We start from the raw sequence: 22,458 nt of genomic DNA, 5'->3' as shown, positions 1-22,458 counted from the left end.
AAATACAATTTCACCGCTAGATGGGAGAAATTCCTACACAGTGTACCTTTAAGGAATCATTCTATATAAATTGGAACGTTCACTGTTTATTTGTTAACCTTTCCCTCTGGATATGTTTTATTAAAATATGTGTTCTATGTACACTTGAGTGCTAGTTTTCTGAGCCATGAGCTACAAATTTGTAAATACTTAACATTGACAGGCATTAGTTTAATAACATTCATTTGTAATTCTTGGGAGTATGAGGATGCAGTGGTCTTATTTTGTGCATGCCTGACAAATGACAATGTTGGATTTCAAACTAGTTTTAAATGTGTCGTAGCATCTATGACAATTCTGAGTCTCTCACAAGTCCTCACACTAGATGATGATGGGCACACGCTGCGAATTGGCTACAGACAGCTTTTTGTTGCAGTCTTTAAGGTAAAAAAGCTTGTCACTCTTTTATGTTTTGTGTACGCTATGCTTCACTTAAGCCCTATTCGTATGGTAATTGTTTCTCATGGGGTTGTAAGGTATTTTCAACATTTACAGGGGCTAGTCGGTGATTTTATTGCTGTCCGTTTTTCTACCACCACCTGCGTAAAAATCCCCGGGCCGAATTACCTACTGTTTTTTGGACAAATACCAAGGTTGTGTGGTAATTTAATTGCCGTTCGAATCCACATCTCTTGAGTTTTCAAGAAGAGATCACTTAAATATTCACTATTTAAAATATTTTTGGCACCTTATGATAACTGTTGCGCTTTGCTGTAATCTGGATGAATTTTAAAGATCTAGCCTACACTTTTGTTACTAAAATGATGGAAAGTATTTACAAGAACAATATTTCATCACCTTTGAAAATCACGTAAACATTTGAAATGGGCCGTTATTACGGCAGCAATTATATACATTAAAATAACCAAGCATCATGTTTACAGTACCTCATGTAAATAATGTTTACCTCTAATTTCCAAATGTTTTAATTATATCCATCATTTTGAGATAAAATACAAGACAGAAAACCATTTTTACTAAAATGCATCTATATATTCCTATTTTTTAAACAGGATATTTAAATAATTAAATAATATTAGGGTATTATTTTCCTATTATGGCCATTTGAGCAGCATGTTCCAGGGTTCACAAAACTCGCCCCTTCACCGTGAATAAATCGCTATCCGAATGCATGAGTTTTATCACTGAGGTGCCATGCAGATTTATTTTTAGGGACGTCCACATGAGAAACAATTACTGTCCAAATTGAGCTTTAGATTCAAGTCAGCAGAACAGTAGATAGCTATTTATGCGTTCTCTCTATCTGCCTCTTTCTTCCTCACTTTTTTTCTTTCCAAATTTCCAAGGTGTTGGTCAGCCCTTGGCAGTGGACAGGTCGAGAGTGTTTGTGTCTGTGGTGTGCTGTTTAGATGCTGATACAAGTCTCCTTCCTTGCACATTTCTTTCCCTTCGTCTTGTCACTAAATCCATTCGTAGACAGCCACAGGGTGCAATATAGGAAGCATTTCATCAATTGTGACTGTGAATGGGATTGACTCTAAACTTTGATTCTGCAGCTAATTGTCAACTTTACAGCAGAGCAAATGCAGAGAGAGAATATAGTGGCCCCAAGAAGTAAACTTCAAAATGCATGGATGTGTTTACAGGATTATATAACAAGTTATCAAATCCAGTGGCCAGTTAATTTGGAGAACCCTGTTCCAGTGTTATTTTAGTATTATTTATATACTTTTATAGTATGTTATGTATTAACATTTTGAATTAGCTTTTATTTTTAATTTATTTTGAATTCAGTTTTAGAATCTGACCCTCTGGTCCTCATCAATTATCTAAGGTGTTGATCTAAATATGTCTAACCTATTTGGTTGTTGTTGTTATTTCTATAGCTTTTCATTTTAGTTTGTTTTAGCAGTTTTAGTACTTCAACTTATTTTATTTTTATTAGTTTCCAAGGCAATATTTCAAATGTTTATCTTTGTCATCTAATATTTATCTTTTATTTAATTTCAGCTTTATTTCAACTAATAATTAATAGTTTGTAAATTAACGATAACAACACTGCTCACATCATGCATTCACTCAAATAATCGGTTTCACTTTATTTTGATGGTCCCTTTAACACATTCTGTTGTCTAGAATTAACATTGCACCTACATGTCTACTAACTCTCATTAGAGTATTAGTAGAGTATTAGTAGACTGGTAGGGTTAGGGTTAGAATAAGTTGACATGTAGTTGCAAAGTTACTTATAGTCAGTACAGTGTCTATTGGAGGACCATCACAATAAAGAGGTATCAGATATTAAGCAGACAGTACACTAATACTCTAATGAGAGTTAGTTGACATGTAGTTGCAAAGTTACTTATAGTCAACAGAATGTTCAAAAGGGACCATCAAAATAAAGTGTTACCAAATAATCTTGACTGCTGAAAGCTCTAGATTTCAAATGCTGTTTGGTTTTATGTTTGTTTTTCCTCATGCAATGACATTCATACATTTTTAAGTGCGTTTTAAGTGTCCTAAATTGTTTTGTTTTTAATTTGCGGCCACAGTATAAGGATTATCTTCTTAACGGTTCTGAAGATTAGGCTTGGGTATCGAGTATCGAGTATCGATTGGAACCGGGACTAGCTTTGCGATTTTCCCGGAATCGTTCAAAAGTAAACATTTCGATTCCTAGTTTCGATTCACAGTCCGCCGACCGGAAGAAGAAACCGCTGTCTAAGTCATTTCTAGCCCTATTCTGAACTGAAGTAACTACATAATCGATGTCAAACTGCCAAATGTTAACTTGCTGACACTTTAGTTAAACATTTGTAACGTACACACGGCATGGTAAATGCGTGTACTAGCACAGGTGTAAGCGTATATTGACTGTTATGCTAAACTGCGAACCGACACATTTTATGAGACGCTGTGTGAGTTGCCTTATTAACTCACACAGCGTCTCATAAAATTTATTCAGAGCAAACAACCCTGACGTTTAACCTTAAAAACGTACTTATATGATGTTTTCTTTCTTATTCTTCGGTATCTTGCAAGTTGCAACCATATTCTCTCGTCCTCTGCTCGTTCGTTTGAAAACTGCGCGCGATGCCGGCGAACGTAAAAAATATATATTCAAGAAAACACATTTACGAGCTGCCAACTCTCACGCATTTACCGTGAGACACACGAAATTAACACTTCTCACACCACGTTCTCACACCACACATCCATTTTCTCACGCACAATAAAATCGCGAAGCAAAGAGGACACGGAGACCGACAGACTAGACAGAGCAGTTACTTTATGATCTACAAAAAAATCTCAGCTCTCAGATTCTGTCAATTTTATTACGAAATTCAAACAATAAATACCGTTTTGGCGCTTGTAAATGTGACGTGACAGATCCCTAGCGCACGTGAACCGATCATCTCGATTCTAAAGCAGCTAATAATAAAAAAAACACGAACACTGTTGAAAGATACAGTAGGCTACAACTTACCTAAATGTATATTCCTCATACATAATATCGATCAATCAGTGTTTTTTTTATCAGCGTGAAGAGGTCAATAACATAGCTGGAGAACAATTATGTCATATTTACCTCAGGAAAGCCATTTAATGAACATACTGTATAGGCTATAGCACATAGTTGGCAAGAAAAAAAGAGCTATAGAGAGTATTTTGCTAAATATGTGTACTATATTATATATTTATTATATTCGTACTTATATCATTAAATAAAGTTGTTATTATAATAAAAAAAAACACATATTTAATTTGAGTTATTTTTAACCTTAAATAACACTGCCAGGCAGCTGATAGGGCTCTCTGTGTGTTTACAGCATTAGGTGAGTTGTTTTTTTCTTGAGAAAAATTAACGCCTATCTTGAGTACCTAATATTTATCCAAATGAGTCAATATTAAATCAAATCACAATAACTGAATTGAAATGAAATAATAAAAAGACGTAGCTTACCAGAAATTGTACCATGTAAACATTGTAACATGTTGTCACTAAACCTAATAAAATTCAGTTTAGTTACTAAAATGTTAGTGACAATCACAATACAATACACTTATTGTGATGCAATTTTTTTTATATTTCAATTGATGGAGAAGGTCAGACTATTTCCTTCAGAAAGACCGTTGGTTAGCTAGCTCATTTAAAATGTCCTAAAAAAGTTGTTTAAAATAGATTTGATATTTATATTGTAGTTGAAAACAGCCCTGTGAGAAATTCATAGTAAATTTCATAAAAAGTAAAAAGTTCATAGAATTAAAATTGATCTAAACTTTTTTGACCCTGCCTCTTAAAAGAATCGGAATCGAGAATCGTTAGGAACCGGAATCGAAACAAGGAATCGGAATCGGAATCGTTCAAATTCAAATGATACCCAACCCTACTGAAGATGAGGCCAAAAGAGCGGATGTTCTGAATAGATGTGACCATTGCTGTATGTACTCTTGTGAATTTGCATTAAACGAGCACGCTCTGCCTCTTCTATCCTCCTTCCGCCGTCTCGGCCGAGGTGAGGCAACTTATTAACCTTTCTGAAGCCATGGGCATCTCAGGGATTGAAAGCACACTTTTGGCACGGCATGTTAATACAAATTAACCTCACACGATTGATATGCCTTGATTCAATTTTAATCACATTTCACACCATCAACGTCAGAGCACTCGTGTTCTTCAGCTAACACCACCTTGTATTACATGTTCTCATCAGTCCTCTGATATTTGATTAGAGACATCGGCACGCCAGAGTCAAACCACTGTCCGCTTAAACTCCCCAGCCCCTGTTTGTGTATGTGAAGTTTACCCTCCGATCGTTAGTATGTGTTGTGTGACATTATATGGACGAGGCCTTAAGGTGCACCAACCCTCCTCCCTCTATAATAACAATCGAGCTGGATTGATTTGCCTGCATGCTCCGCAATGCTGTTTTTTCACTGACGTGCATCATCGGCATCCTGGAATGCATGTTTGCCATGCTGATGGCAGTGCTAATGGTCTATGTCATGTCAGAGAGAATGTTTGACGCCTTTTACCCTTCTTCCAATGCTGAGGCTACTGAAGCATGTTTAACTCTCCCATAATGCCAGAGTCCATTAGTCGACCGATACATAACTATCACGCAGGTGCTCAGCAGTGATAGAGGGTCTCTCAGCCCACATGGCTATTTAAACCCATTCACTCTGTCTAAAATCCAGTCAAAACGCATCTCTCTCCCTTTCACTGTCTCTATCTCATGTGTTCTCCATCTTGTCTAAACTGACTAGCGCCGTAATTGAGCGAAGGGGGAGAAAGTTGGAGCTCCCCTGCGGCACAATTAAAGAGCCCGCGTCTGGGGCTGGGCCCAGCTGCTAGTGGAGAGGGTCACCTGCCAGCCCATCACTCTGGTCCAGAAACCAAGCTGACTGCCACGACGGAGCAATATACTCGGCCCTTCCCCATGGCCCTTCCACCATCGTAGATTGGAAAGAGAATTTGCTTGTGGCTCTAACCCCAGGTGTGTGTGAGCTGTGTGACTGGGTTTCCATGGTGAGAGGTCAGCGGATGGCAGGCTAGTAATGAGGGCTGGGTGAGGCAGGGAGGAAGGGGTTATCAGAGGGTGAGGGGAAGAGACCAAGAGCTCTGGAGTTAATTGTGTGAACATTAGCTGCAGCCCCGTCTGGCTACTGTATGTTGGCACTGAATAGTGTTAATGTGGTGGTTGTTTTGGATGTGGATGAGCCAAATTGTGCCACTGGTGAAGGCATGGTGTGATTATACACATGCTGTGTGTGTATTTAAAGTGTTAAGTAGGTTAGATAGCCTTTATGTTGTTGTGGGTGTGACTGGGGCTGTACTGATGCAATCATACAGTATATCAGTTTGATATGGAGTTTGTCTCCACATCAAAAACCACACAAGATTTTTAAATATTTTTTGCAAGGCTGCATTTATATATATTAATAGATTAATACATTTAGATAAATTTTAAAATTGTTTTACTTTTTTTCTTTTATATATATATATATATATATATATATATATATATATATATATATATATATATATATATATATATATATATATATATATATATATATATATATATATAAAAGAAAAAAAGTAAAACAATTTTAAAATTTATCTAAATGTATTAATCTAATGGTGAAATAATGTTTTTAGCAGCCACTATTCCAGTCTTCAGTGTCACATGCACTTTAGAAATCATCTAATGTGCAGATTTTTTGCAAAAAAAACCATTTCTTATTATTATACTGCTGTTTTTTACTGCTACATCTGATCAGTTGAATGCATCCTTGTTAAATAAATGTTGGCTTGAAAAAAATACTCCATATAATTGTGATGCATCATAATTGAAATTGAAAACCTGTGTTCTTCCATCCAGAAATAATATATAATTATTAATAAACCACTATATAATTGTTTTAATATAATATATATTTTTCTTTTTTTACTGTTCCACCAGTTGCGATCAAAATATGATGCATTACACCTATATCATGTTGTATGTTGTGGATGCTGTTTCTAGTGTGCACATCTGTGTTTATGCTTAAACTGTGTTACATTTAAGTCTTCAATTATTTTTCCTTGGATCAACGCCCTAGGCTCCTACTTCTAAATTTGTGCATGTGTTTTGCATATCCATGTATTATAACATGTGTCAATGAACTTCTGCATGTCTGTTTGCGTGTGTGTGTTTGTGTTAATGAATGCTCCTGGTGGTGTGTAATTAACGCAACAGCAAATGTCCCCGAAGGGTGAGATTAACACTGAATGCATGAGACACAATGCAACCCGGGAGAGTAGAGAATAATGCCGCCCCAGCTCCCGGGACTTCCTGGGTCTTGCCGCTGTCCATTCAGATTACTCCGCACCCGTGTAGCACTGATAGCTGCCTGTCTGCCTCCCCGCTCCACCCCTCTAGTCCAGTTGGCCATCATATCATGGTTTAACACTCACAAACACATGCTGCTTTGATTGGTTCCAACATGGGCTGGTGGCCATAACTCGTATGCATTATGGGACAAAACAAAATCATAATACCCAGAAACAATCTCGCTCTGGCAGATTAAATTGTTAATTAATAACACCAAGATTTTGGCAAATAATCTTACATTTCTCTGGTAAGGCTAGTTGTAAATGCATTTAGAGTGGAGTCTTTGTGTGGCTGATGCTGATATGATTACTAGAGAGGTTCAGTGCATTGACACTGTTCCTTTTATAGATGTGTGAAATAATAATAATAATTGTTAGGATAGGACAATATTTGGCCGAGATACAACTATTTGAAAATCTGGAATCTGAGGGTGCAAAAAAAAAAAAAATACATTTATGTTTACATGAATTGTCCATTTATGTTCGCGATTGTGCTGCATTCACTCACAAAAATAAATGTTTTATATATTTACGGTAGGAAATTTACTAAATATCTTCATGGAACATGATCTTTAATTAATATCCTAATGATTTTTGGCATAAAAGAAAAATCAATAATTTTATCTAGGATATTGATTTTGTGGAATATGGGATATATTATTCTTATGTGGAACATTCCTCAAACCAAAATTAGAAACAGATTCACAATGTTGTTCGAGACTAGCTCGAATAGACATACGATGCTGTGTGATGTAATAACTTGTGCTGTTTATCACATTTGTTCAAGGAAATAGTGGAAAATAGGAAAATACCTGACAATTTAATCTTGAATTTTTTTGTATTTGTTTTATTCATCTATTCTATATTAATTCGTTGACATTAGAAAGTAAATGAACCTAGTTAGTGTCATTGTTATTTCAGTAAGGACAATGGAACACTAGTGTAAGAGTAAGTGTGCTAATGGAGGGTCACGCTACAGGCAAACTGTTATTATGAGTTGTGCCTTTTTGGTATACGTGTTTTTTTGTAAAGCTATCATTATACCTTACACAAAATCTCTCTTGTGTGTGGTTGAGTGTGGAGGTTTTGTCACATGGTTATTAGGGTGCAGCTGACAGCTGTATTTTCTCTGTTGTATTTAAATGAATGAATCACCTTGATATGATAGACCGAATAGGAGGGGTTAGGCCAACTTTATTGTGAATGTGCGAAAGATGGACAGAAAAAGAAAAGTCTCAAAGTCACTCACTTTATCTTCAGGTTTGACCACACGTTAACCCCTTTTCCTGCGGGCTGCCCTGTGATTGTCCATTCAGGCTGCAGTATGAGAGTTTTCACGTTGTCCGCTGTTCTTCGACACTTGTTTGTCATGAGTGTGAACTGTGTGACGCGCTCCACTAACACACACCATTCCACTCGCGCAATGACACACGCGTCAGCTCTGCATGCACCTGTCCCCATGGCAACCAGCCTTTACTAGTCTTTGAGCTTAAACTGAATGCCACAAGTGTGTGTGTGTGTGTGTGTTAGCGCTTGTTGCGCTGTCGAAGGGGTGTAGGAGGTGGTTTTTACTCAAATGTTGTGAATTTGTTGCATATTAATAGACATGCATATGAAACATAAGTACTCTTTAAATGAAGTATGATTATTTAAATAACATATTGACTTCTTTTTCTTAGGCATTGATTCACAGAATGCCTTTTTACAAAAAGTTGGGATGAATAAATAGTGCTAAGTTTATTTAGATTTATACTTTTTATTTTATGATGTGCAAATAATATATAAGTATTAATAGTTTATATTGTACATAAGTAATAAATCATGATTATTTACATTTATATTATATGTGTATTTATTACATGGCTCTGTGGAATACTTGATTCTGATTGGTCAATCGCGCCATCTAGCATTATGTTATCACCCGATAACAACTGGTAACAACTGATAACACAGGCTCTGAAGTCAGTGCTTTACGCTTGCTAGGAACGTTTTTTCATCGTGGAAGTTTTGCGTTTGGTGAGCTTATAAGATATTAAAACTCAAATCAATATTTTGTATGCAGTTATCTCATTGTCATCCGGTATCGCGGACTCTATCGTTTCAAACAAAAGCAGCTGCTGCCATTTTGCGACAATTGTTTTGCATACTGTAATGGATTATAAGATAACAAAGAGGTACTATTTTAGAACGTTTCAGATCAATATCTCTTATCCTAATAATTATTTATGTGGTGAAATACTGTGTAATAAGTGGTATGATTATATCTTATCCCTTAAATGTCTGTCTAGTTTGAACTTGCCGCTTGCTAACAACTGCTTTCTTTGCGGAAGCTTTGTGGATAAATAGCTAATAAAATATTTCGACTCAGAAAAATATTTAATGTCTAATTTTTTACTTATGTGGCAAGTAGCCTTGTAATAAGCGGAAGAATGCACATCCAGCCTGTTATCTCAGAATAAACCCCTTCAGGCTGATGCAAGACCACTCACTCTGCTTTGCCTGATCACACTGTCGGGATTTATTCTGCGATAACAACCAGTTGGATGTATATTATCCCTTACATTTAAACTACTGGTAAAAAGTTTGGAAAAATATGATTTTTAAATGTTTTTGAAAGACTTGTCTTAGGTTCACCAAGACTGCATTTTATATATATATATATTATAATATATAATATATAATATATACAGTATATATATATATATATATATATATATATATATATATGTATGTATGTATACTGTATATGTGTGTGTATACACACACACACACACACACACACACACACACACACACACACACACACACACACACACACACACACACACACACACACACACACACACACACACACACACACACACACACACACACACACACACACACACACACACACACATATATATGTATATGTATATGTGTGTGTGTGTGTAAGCACTTATGAGCATCATTGTTACAGCCATTTCAAAATATAAATGTACATGTTGATTGCTGTAATTTAAATGTATTTGCTTATATGGCATACATATCCGCCAATTTCAGGAATTTAAATATATTTTTAAGACATATTTTAAGATATTTTAAGATATATGAAATATGAGATTGAAGTTTGTGCAATACAAATGTTTAGTTTTTTTGTTGTTGTTAAGTTAACCCTGTTTAAGTGCTTCACTGAGTGACTATAAATCTCTTTAAAATGCATCTACTCCAGTTTTGTGGGCATGCCCCGAAACTAGCCTAATTATACATGGCTTTCATAAGGCCAACTAGTTGTCCAAACAACCCACTGACTTATCGATTTTGAAAAGTATTGCACATCCCTAACAGGAATACAGTATTGAATGACAAAATCAACACAGCACCTAACCCAAATGGCTTTCTGCTTTAATTTGTGCATTTCCTCTAGGTGGTTGTTTTCAGTGGCTATAGTTGGTGGCGCTCTTAAACAGGGGGAGGGGTTTTGATAGTGCCACAGACTCTGAGAACTTGAGCTCGGGATGCACATACACACCTGTGTGGCTGTATTTGCTCTGGTCGTCTGCCAGGTCCCGCTTTCATTATTCTGTCTATTATAATTAAGGAAGCCCTATGGTGAGGCACGAGAGCGTGAGAGCAGCGTGGCTGGACGGGGCTGTGGCAATAATGGGAATAAGGCTTGATTTCAAGCTTTTGTGGCTTGAACAAATCTACTCTCTTACTAATTGGGCCAAATTAATTGAGTGCATTATCAGAAATGTGAATAGTTCCTTGTCAGCTGTTATACAATTCAGCTGTGACTGTCGGTGATTGCGGCAGATTGATAGTGGCAGGTTAAGTGAAGGAGAGATAGCTGGACGTGACCATACTTTCACTGTCTTTAAAGGTTCCTGAACATGGAGATGATGACTTCTTTTAGACTTTAGTTTTCCGTACAAAGCATGGGGAGGGTGTCTTGTCTGCATTAACACTTTCTCCCGGTAGTCACATGTTGTCGGTACACTGCTCTCAGTGTCTCCCCGGGACGCAGCGGCTTGTCCCTGATGTTGTGTAGGTGACAGTGCGAATGGCCCAGTTTTTAAGCTCTAGTGACACACTTGATAGAATGATTCCTTTTAGGACCGCCGCTGTGGGACAGCTTTTAGTCGACGGGTGTGTTTGTTCCTGTCTTGAGCTGAAGAAAGGGCGGAGCAAGTCAAGTGTGTTTTTTGAGCACGTAGGTACAAATGTTTGACGGAGGTTGTGTAATAATGTGTTTGTGTGTAACAGGTTCCCCACTCCCCTAGATTCAGACAAAAAACAAAAACAAAACAAAAAAACAAGCAAACTCAGGGGTCATGACCTCTTACTGACCTCTGACCTCACATCCTTAGTATGACATAACACATATCTGTTTTCTCTTTTTTTCTTTGTCACACTCTTTGTTCTGTTTGCATTTTCCACCGCTGTATGCTATTTGATATTTCACTTCACAGAGAATTACCTGTCTTCTTCTTCTTCTTCTTCTTCTTCTTCTTCTTTTTCTTCTTCTTCTTCTTCTTCTTCTTCTTCTTCTTCTTCTTCTTCTTTTTCTTTTTCTTCTTCTTCTTCTTCTCCTCCTCCTCCTCCTCCTCCTCCTTCTTCTTCTCTTTCTCCTTCTTCTTCTCTATACTAATTAAAACAAAAGCACAAAAAAGTAAAATAAATAAAATTATATAAAACCATAATGAACATCAAATATAATTCTGTCCTCATAATAATAATAATTAAAAAAAAAATAATCAAAGAAATCAATAGTTCTTTTGAGAGGAAAGTTCACTAGGACTGGGTCCATGTAAAGTACAGCCAAACCAACACACATACATAATTATTGTGTATTCAATATTCTGTTGTACAAATATATCCAGACAACTAATGAATATGTTGATTAAAGCAGTGATTGGCTTCTGAATTTGCACTGTAATTTTACTGCAACAGATGCGTAACTGCCTTCCTGCAGCAGCACTTACATTCAGAACCTTTCTCTGTCTCTCCTCTCTCTCTTTGATTGTCTGCACATATATTCTGCTTCAGAGCATATGATTAATGATTGATAAACGGCTATCATTAGCGTCATAATGAACTGGACTTAATGTTACCGCAGGAGTGTCAGCGCTTTATAGCCGGGTGGTACACTGTGTTCATAACTCACCCCAGACTTGTCCTCTATCGTAAGGTCTGTCTGAGTCTCATTGGAGAGGGAGGGAGAGATAGTATATTGTGTCTGATCCTGTGAGGCGATAGCTTGTCAGTCAGTGTGTATTGGAGAGCTCTCTCAGACTGTGCGCTGATGAGGGTTTTTGGCCGTCACACAGCACAGCCAGCCTATTTGACTCTACCTTATTGATCCGTGCCTGAGAGCTATCTTATGCTACTGCAGTGCTCATGCTTTTCCGTGTGTGTGAGTGTATTTATATCCACATATGCCTTGTTTATTACCGGCTGCAGCTTTTTGGGATCCCATGCCACAGAGTGTGTATATATATATATATATATATATATATATATATATATATATATATATATATATATATATATATATATATATATATATATATGATGCCGATATGGACATGTACTTTATGTGTTTCTGAGTAACACAGCAGTAACCAAAGAAACCATTTAAACCACCAGACGCCACATTAAACTACACGGCTAAAAATATATTTGCATCACAATGTATGTTTCACTCCTCATGAGATTTATTCGGTTGATTTTCAGTGTCATAAGGACTCCAGGTGTGACCTCTTATATGTTTAGACAGTAGGGGGCACTCAGACCTAAGTAACATTTCCACGCTCATGGTTTGGGATGGGGGGGATGAGTGCACTTCCTTTGTGAGTCTTCTGCATGTTGCACCAGCCGTACTCACACAAGACTCTATTTAATATTACCCCCTCCTTCCTGGGAATGTAAACATCACCGAGAGAGTAATTTATAGGTGACGACAGCCACAAATGCTTCTAAACGACAAGTGAACTGTTAGATTGAGAATCAATTACGTGTCGTTTTTAGTTCCTTTTTTTTGGCCTTATGCCAAAGTATTAATTTTCACACATTGATGTCCCCTTGGGAGAGTATGTATTTCAATACCAGGGGCGATGTGGTCTTTGGCTGGTAATGGTGTCTGTCAGGGCTGCTTTAACATTTTCCCAGGAGTGCGCACTGCCTCGCCGTCATGTAACGTTAGATGTCATTCAGAAGATTAAATGAGTTTGCCAATGGATTTTCGCCAGTTTCTTTATGCAAAGGGACTGTTCACAAACAAGCCGTGGAGGAAAGGTCAGCAGCATTCTTTCAAATCCCATTCCTGTAATTTCAGTCTCAGTCTGACAGTGAGAAAATGAATATCTGAACATGCAATAAATAATAATAATAATAATAAAAAAAGAACAGAACATCTGCTTTTCAACAACAACAAAAAATACCCGTTTTATTCTAGATCAATGCATTCTTTATTTTTCTTTTTTTTTTTTTATGAACACTTTAATGTGGGTATGTTAAATAAAAAAAGCAACATTTTGAGCAAAAAGCTAATATACATCCAGATCGGAAAGCCAGAAACATCCCAAGGAAAGCCAGAAATTTTCGTCGATGGCGGGGAAGCTTTGTCTCATAAATGATGGAAATTTCCTTCGATGGTGGGGAAAGAGTTAACATATAGTAAACAGTCTAGTGGACAAAAGTATGTATTATTCATTGCATTATTATTAAATAGGTGTTCACTGCATGTTATACAGCAGTGAGTTTGTCAAATATTGTGTTTCATCTAGCTGATGCACACATATTAAAAACATCCAAGACAGAATCACATTAGCATTGGATGTATCATTGTAGAGCAATCTGATAGAGTGCTGTATTGTAAGTAGAACACGCCACTCATTTCAATTAGTTTACCAGGCTGCTTTGATTGACATCTGAGAAGAGACTCATTCATTTCTAGATTTTCATTTTCTCTCCCTCAAACCTTAACCTAATTTTTGAAGATCTTCTATGCATCATCATTTATTGCTTTCTTTGTCTTATGCATCTTCCTTTCATCGTGCCCAAATTCCTCATTTATCTTGTGCCCGTTTGAGCTATCGGTTCCATTGTTTGGGGTTATTAAGAGCTCAGTCGTGTCTGTAGCTGAGGCTTGCATAGCTTTTGGCTGTCTAAAACGCTGTGGGTGGCTGAAGACCAAGCCCACATCACCCTGTCATAACATCCTCCTCCTAGACTCTCACCTCTCCTCTCCTCCCCTCTTCTACACACGTCTGCGATGTGTCTGGATATTTGAAGAGAGCGAATGCTGTCATGTTTAGCCACTTCTGCCCTCAGAATTAACAGAATATACACAACGAAAACACACCAATCCATTATAGCAGAGGATGAACATTGTTCCATGATGTATTTATTGGGAATTATAATGTTCTTAAATGTGATCTAGCTGAGGGAGTGTGAGGGTTTGCTCTGTACTGCACTGTGTTGTTAGCCTGGTAATACCAGACTCTGCTACTTCACTTTGCTTCGTATACAGAGTCTGGAAGGGCATAGAGAAGTGTTTTCTCTCTCGCGGGGGGGGCACTTGTCTGAAGTTTAAAATCATTGGTTACCCGTAAGCCAATCACATAACGTTTGGTTATGGCGTGTGTTATGCGCATGCTCAGCCGCATCTAACTTCCACTGTAAACGCATGTATGATGCAAAAACTAAACCATCGAGCGAAATACCGGAGTGAATATGGCTGTGAATGACTTTTGGAGATTATGTGAAGTAAATCTACGCATCCACGGTACAATCAGCGTCTACGTCACGGCTCTCAGCCTGCCCTCTGTTCGTTGATTGGCCCGGCTGTTTTCAGGCCGGTGGAAAACTGAAAGATAGGCTGCTATCTCAGACTGACTACAGGAGCGAAATGAAATTAGCGGAAGTAGGAAGTCTGACGTAGTCAGGCTACTGTGTTGTGTTGATGTAGGGAGAAATTGTTCTCCTCAGCTTGTCTTCACTGAGGTTTTTCTCAAGAGGACACACATAAACACACACACACATACACACATCACAGATGAGACGTCAATAACCTGTAAAGGAAAATGCAAACCTGTCCAACATTGCCTCAGACAGGATTATAGCATCCTCTCAGGAAAACTTAAAACAGATTTTCAGAGGAACGTGCTGGACATCCCACTGACTTTATAAAGGTTGCATGTGAAATATCTTTCCCAGTCTGTATTTGAAAAGTTTTGAACTGCTACAGTGAGCCATTTAATGTATTATTTCACATGTAACCTTCATAAAATCAGTATGTGTGTTTTTATATAGGCTACATTTCAGGGACACATTTAATGGATCAAATTTGACAGTAAAGATTTGTACATTGTTACAGAAACATTCTATTTTAAATAAATACTGTTCTTTTGAAATGTCTATTAATCAAAATCCTGAAAGAAATGCAGCAGGTAAGGGTATTAGAATGACATCTGAAGATTTGGAATCACAGGAATATATTATACTATTTAAAATCTATTAAAATAGGAAACATTATTTAAAATGTAATAATATTTCAGAATATCATAGTTTTTAACTTTATTTCTGATTAAATAAATACAGCCTTGGTAATATACACAACGACTTTCAAAAAATATTCAAAATCTTACCGACCCCAAAACCTTTGAATGGTATAATGCCTTAAAATAATAAGAAATGCTTGAATAAATAATGGAATTTTAATAGCCTGCTGTATGTGATTCTTGATATGCACAAGTTAAAATGAGTTACATGCTATTTTTTTAATGACAAAAACTATAACCGAAACAAACAACTGTGTAAAAATTAACACTGGCTGCCCTGTTGTTTTTTTAAGTTTCTCACCTACAGTTATGCTAACATCTCTATAATGAAATAGCAGCAGCCGAAGGTGCTGATAATTTTATATGTTACTAAAGGCTTCTGGTGGGATTCCAATTAAGACACAATCTGCTATCTACTCAGATGACTAACAAGCACATCACCACAATGAAAAGACCCTATGGATTGATCAGGCCACTTGAAATAACAGTCACCCTTTATATGATGTACTACCAATATTCCTGCTATGTTTTTTTTATTTGTATTATTATTAGAAAGGAAGGCAGGTCGTTTAATGACAAATTCATTAATGCAGGTTCCTCATTGTGATGTACTCTGCAGGCAGGCCCCATCTCGCATTGCAGATGATGAGGGACTTTTCTATAGTTAGCATTGTTGGTTTTCATCCGAAATGAGACATGGATCACAGAAGATCCTTGGATAATGAGGGATGCAGCGTCCCTTTCTGTGTGGTAACAGACGTATAGACCACAATGCACCGCTCGGCTTACGTGACCTTCATTATCACACAAACCCAATTACAATGTGAAGAGGGCATAGAAAAGGATTTAGAAAACAGTTATCAAAGGGGGAGAAAATATATTTATGCATTTTCCTCCTCCATTGATGCTTCGTAATTGGTATCGATGGCAGAAAGACAATACGTGTGTCCTCGGACCATCAGAAAAGAGTCTCATTTTCATTTTTCCTGTCTAATAAAGGCCTCTGTTACTCCAGATCCTGATAAAGTCAGGATGGGCATTGTTTCATACATGTGCCATGTGTGTTTTCTTGAGCAGGTATGATGGCAGTGTCTGTGGAGGGAGATATGGGTGTGCTCCAGAGCTGCTGGGGGTGATAGGCACATGCACATAGAACCCATGCCAAATAAAGAAAAAGAAACAGACCTTGCCTTAGGAGATGTGGCACTGCATGGGATTCCTCACTTTGCTACCAGCACATCAAAAAGGAGAGCGGGTTTGAGAGCGCTTTGTGTGTGTTTTCATTTGTTGGCACACTAGTAAGTGCTTTATGCTGCTTTTTGTTGTTGTCTGTACACACTATAAAACATGTTTTGCGGATGTCTGCACATTGTACTACTCTGAAGTGAGAAAGATGTAGCGTGGCATATGCCTAATGTCTCAGGTGTACCAAAGGCCTTTGTTTGCAGGCTGAAAAACAGGTTAGTGTATCTCTAAAACAATGAGCCTGCATTTAATTAGTACCCCCTCTGTTCCCCAGTGAAAATCGTGCTCATAATTTGACACCATTTTCAAATGTCACAAGCGAGTGGTGTGATTTGAAATGAATGCTATTCATTATTTATTTTGTGTCATTGTGTCCGTCTCGCTCTAGTATTACAGTGATACCTGTGTACTTGTGTAATGGATTCCTGTGAAATGGCATGTATATATAAATGATTCAATGATTCAATGGGTTAATTAATAGGGAAACAATGTGGTTTCGGTATGGACAGGCCACACCGTGACCCGATGGCGCTGAGTGTAGCAAAGGTTATTTTTTAAAATACCTTTCCTGCCTAATAAAAAATAAATAAAATAAAAACGAGTTGTAGTGTGTGGGAGAACTGAACTATTCAGTGATATTTACCGTGGATAAGTACTGTATGATTCACTTCTATGCATTACATACATAGAGAGGCAAGTACATTAGCTGCTCATAACTGTAAACATGTACAAGCCATTAGTCGTGTGTGTCTGTAGCTTCTTGTGCACTTTTCGCTTTGTGTTTGTGTTCGAGCTGTTGGAGCAGTGGTAAGCCCTGAGAATGTTTGCTCAAAGGAAGGATTTACAGTGTTTGGTGCAACCCAAACAGCTTTTCTCTTACCAGCTGAAGCAAGCTGGGATTGAGTTTTGCTATGATGTTTGCGTTTGGCCAATGGCGATGTTTCTTCACACACTAGGTCCTCAGACCCTAGACTGCCATTCTTGATATGTTTATGCAAATATATCATAGTGTGGTAACATCACAATAGACACTTGTATGGTTTGTTAATTACTGTGCTAGTCAGAGAATATAAAGTGTGTATGTGTGTGTATATACTGTATATAAATTATATACGCAAATTATATAATTTTTTCCCTTAAAGAAATAGACTGGAAATTTTGATGTAGTGGGTTCTTTAACTTCTAGAAATAATTTGTCTTTGCCTTTGCTGTTCCAACTAGCGTACAAACAGGCCATCTGCCAGAGTAAAGCGATCAATCGCACTTTACAGCCACGAATATTTCATCATCCCAAACCCTGCCATTCACCGGACAGTGAGGTAGGTGTTAGGGGACAAATAAAAATGTCCTGGAGTTCCGGATCATTAATTTTCAGATAGAGCTCTATAAGATGAAAGAGTGCTAAAAAAGATATTTAGGCCCTTTCCTCCAGATGGTATGGTGAAGTATCTCTGTAATGCCTGCTTACAGTTAGATTTCTTCTGGTATGATGACTGAGCACTTTGAGTACTGAAACTCACAGTCCGGTTCAGTCTGGGTTTGGTGTGTCTGGTGTCACATAATCTAACCTTCTTCCACTCTCTTTGATGTCATAGAATCCATCAGGCCTAGCCACTGTGGCCTGGATATGGCATGACCCCACGGCGGCACACAGCGACAGCAGGCCTTCTGTCGGATTTTTCTCCACACCTTCCTTCCAAAGTCAGAGGGACTTTGTTGAAATTTTAATGTCTCTGACCTAGATTCGGTTTTGAAACGCAGCGCATTTATGTGTGCGCGCAAGTGTGTTCGTGTGTAGGTGCGTGCAGGTGTGATATATGTCAGTCTTTCTGCTGTCAGCTGAGGAAACGGCTTCGATTGATGGAGTGGATACGAGAGAGAGACACTATGTGAACAAAAGCTCATGTCTCGTATTTTTGATTTTGTTTTTCCTCCATCTCTCTCTTTTTTTTTTTAAGGTAAACAGTGGGGGTTGTGGAAAGAAAACGATTGATAAATCCAAACATTTCTTTAGTTTCTTTTAGAGAGAGACATGCAAGTAGGGATCTTTTTTCTTTTTGCAGGATCATTTGTTTTGTACACTTAAAACCCAGTTTTAGAGGGACATTCAATCTGTGAATCTTTTGTTTTTTTATTTATTTTTTATTTATTTTTATTTTTGTTAAAAAAACTGCCTTCCTTTGACAGTCATATCACAGCCCAGTATACACAATGAACACAGATATTTTCATGTTGACAAGATAATAACTAAACTACTGGTTTAATTGGTTTTGGGAAGTCCATCTGAATTGTTTCTATAAGATCAAGGTCAATAAAATAAAAAATAAAAAATTTACCTTTTCTTTGTTTGTTTGTTTTTAAATAATACAAATATAACAAATAATAATAATTAACCATTATAAAATTACAATTATTACTTATACAAATGATCCTGCAAAAATTCTGACAAAAGTAATGCATTTGAACAGTTTTTTTCTCCTTCTCTCACTGTTTTCCTTCCAATTAATAAACAGAGACTTACTGGCATTTGCTTTTTTTGTCGTAGTTATTTGTCGTTGTTCTTGCTTTTGGCTTCTGGTGTCTTGATCATTAGGGGTCTACTTGACCACAGCCATAATTCTTAAAGCTTCAGAAGATACAAAAGTGCTCCCATTCTAATTACTGTACACCCTCTGTGCTCAGCGCTCTTCTTGGGTCGAAGGCTGACCCACTTTGACCGCCACTAACAAATCATTGTGTAATTAATAAAGTTCCAGTCTGTTGCCCCTATCTAGTAAGGACTAGTTGGTTGATGGTGGAAAGAGTGACAGTGAGGCAAAATAGAGAAGAATAAGATTGGTCTTGAAGAATGGGGAAAGCCATGATTCCTCATTGGTGATTAAAGATAACCTTTACCGCTGCAGAGAAGCTGTTAGCTTTGCCCTTTCATTCCTGCAAATTCCGTCTCTGACTAGCCTCTAATGATGCTACATTGCTTTCAAGGCAATTACACTAGCTACTCCCAATCGATCCCAAAGCAATGGATGCAGGAATATGGTACGGTCATGCTAGGCCTGAAGCGACAAGAACAGCAGTAGGCTAGGCCAGTGGCAAGGTGTGATGCACTGTTGGAGCAATTCCTCTTAACTCTGGTGGGACTGTGTTGTCCCTTACTGCTTGTACTGTGAAAATGTTTTACCTTCACAAATAAAAAAGGTCGTCTTGCTTTGGCAGGACAGATGTTAGCCCACAGCTTTGGCTGAAATGTTGTTCTGCAGATTGGCGGAAAAGCCAAGTGCCATTGCTGCATCTGTGCGAGGGCCAGCAGGAAGCCGGTCTACTTCCCAACATTACATACAATACTGAACACACTTCTTTCTGTGTCTGCTAGTCATTATTTTGAATGATTTCACAGGTGCTAAAACACACACACACACACACACACACACACACACACACACACACACACACACACACACACACACACACACACACACACACACACACACACACACACACACACACACACACACACACACACACACACACACACACACACACACAACAGCAGTGACACACTAACACTTTTCCCAAGTTCTTTTTCTCTTTGTATATAATCATCAGCACCAAATCAGAAATGGGTTGCTTTTGGCTCATCATTTATATAATGTTATTTTTATATTAATATTAATATGTAACAAATTTAGGTTGTTCTCTGAAAGTTTCTATGTTACTGCTCCCAGAACTGTCAAAGCAAGAAAAAACAAGATCATTTTAATAACAAGAGGGGAAGCTTATTAATAAAAAAAGAGGAACTAATTGATGAGTCTCTTTTTCTCAAACAGTCTGAAAGTGAATCACTGTAATAAAGGCAGCTTTATTCAGATAAAATGGCTAACAAAAGTGCATAACAAAAAATTAAATAATATCAATATTGATTTGCATTCTTCATATGGTGAAATTCGAGTTCAACAAAATCTCAACAAGAATGACATATTACCCACAAAAGAATACACTGTCATTTGTAAATAATTCTAAACATTTACAAGTACCCCAGACCCAGTACCTGCTTTTGGAATCACTGCTCTGGAGATATATATATATATATATATATTCTTTTCAAATCTCTCGACTGCCGCTTTGGTTATCACCTTGACGACTGGAACTCCCACCCAGGCAGTCACCGACGACCAATTAGGAGCGCAGTGCTCCTTGACTTTTCTCGCATATTTTGTTTGCTCTGTACTGTAAGATTCCACTCACTGATTTCATGACAGCCTTGAGTACTGTTGTGTTTTCATCATACTGAGGTGTACAGATCGTGAGTGCAGGGTAATTTACCCCTTGAAAGTACATGGAATAGCAGCGCCAGCACTGATCTACAGTGACAGAGCAAGAGCCGCTGTTTGTGTCGAGGTATGCGAGTCGGTATATTAAAGAGCATGTTTTTGAAATACAGCCCTCAGATGTTGCTGCCGCAATCTCAGAGGCGATGCCGCTCTGAATATCTTCTTTGGAGAAAAGTGCTGTAATTGAATTTAACATGAAGCAAGGTCAAAGTAAAGGGCCTTTTGAAAAGGAGCACTCTGCTCAGCTCTAATTTGTTGCCTGCAAAGCATTTGATTCTACGCTTTTCTTTTCTTTTTTTTTTTTCTTGCACTGCTTCTTGAAAAGGTGTCTGAGGGAGGCACCGGGTTCTACTCTACCAACTGCAAAAACCAACTTGCCTTTTCCAACTTTAGAGATGTGCTGAGTTGTGGGAGTCTGCCTGGCAAAAGTGGGCCAGTTTCTGTGTCTTACATGCGCTCAAGCAAACTACTGGTGGGAAGTTGCATGCTCTGAAGTTTGCACAAATGGTGTTCCTCAGTGTTCCTCTCCCCATGGCTCTGTATCCTTTACTCTTTCTTAGAGCTCTGACATGGGCTGCCTGTTCCAGAAGCAGACTCAAGCTAGCTATTTAAACATATGTGCTATATAAGAGTGTTGTGTTACAGCAACAAGATATTCTGCCATATCAGCAAACAAGCTCAGAAATGTTTATTGCTTTTGAAACACACCCTCTGTGGTGCTGTGGAACATGATTAATCTACTTCAGTGAAGCATGGATCAGTCAGTTATGTTTTTTGTTTTTTTTTGCTAAAATCTAGATTTGGCTTGGCTGGTAAGAGTTTTAAATATCTCCATGCTGATACAATCATGTACTGTATGTATTGTTAATCCTTTCTTTTCAAGTGAATTATTATTATTATTAATTAATTATTTGATGCTTTAGTTTAGACCATTGTATACATTTAAATTAGTGCTGTCAATTGATAAAAAAAAAAAAATAAAAAAACTAATTAACCACACCTTTTTCTTTAATTGATAGCGATTAATCACACCTAACATTCAAGGTTTTAATATATATATATATATATATATATATATATATATTTTTTTTTTTTTTTTTTTTTTTTTTTTTTGTGGTAATACTTTCACATTGAATATCCACTGAAATCTAGAAACAACATAAATATGGTATATTGTAAACATTTGTTTAATTGCATTTTTTACTAAGCACTATGAATGAAGGCCAGTATCACTGATGTCTCTATTTAATGGATCCCCCCCATCCCCCCCATTTTAGCCATTAATTATAGCCATTCAACATAACAGTATAATTGAAAGCCATCAATTATAATATTTAATAGGCTTTAAAAATAGAACAATTTTTAAAGGTGCTGTATGTAATATTGTCAGCTAGTGGTTGAAATGGGTTCTGCAGTCCAAATTCAAAATATTGGAGGGTGTTGTTTGTCCCGCCGCCCTCCTCAG

At 37.4% G+C, this 22,458-nt stretch overlaps 1 protein-coding gene and 1 long non-coding RNA gene across 2 annotated transcripts in view; both read left to right on the top strand.

Annotated features, from left to right (window-relative positions):
• The window catches only part of diaph2 (diaphanous-related formin 2), a 442,308-nt gene that overhangs the window by 170,144 nt on the left and 249,706 nt on the right, over positions 1-22,458 (top strand). The window lies entirely within an intron of this gene.
• On the top strand, positions 11,346-20,186 carry LOC309504943. The gene is made up of 2 exons (XR_014208235.1): positions 11,346-14,325; positions 14,802-20,186. It is a non-coding gene; the product is annotated as an uncharacterized lncRNA (long non-coding RNA).

This window comes from Leuciscus leuciscus (assembly GCF_965113295.1).
Source record: "Leuciscus leuciscus genome assembly, chromosome: 8".
Classification (NCBI taxonomy): Eukaryota; Metazoa; Chordata; class Actinopteri; order Cypriniformes; family Leuciscidae; genus Leuciscus; species Leuciscus leuciscus.
This window is presented reverse-complemented; position numbering and strand designations above follow the sequence as displayed.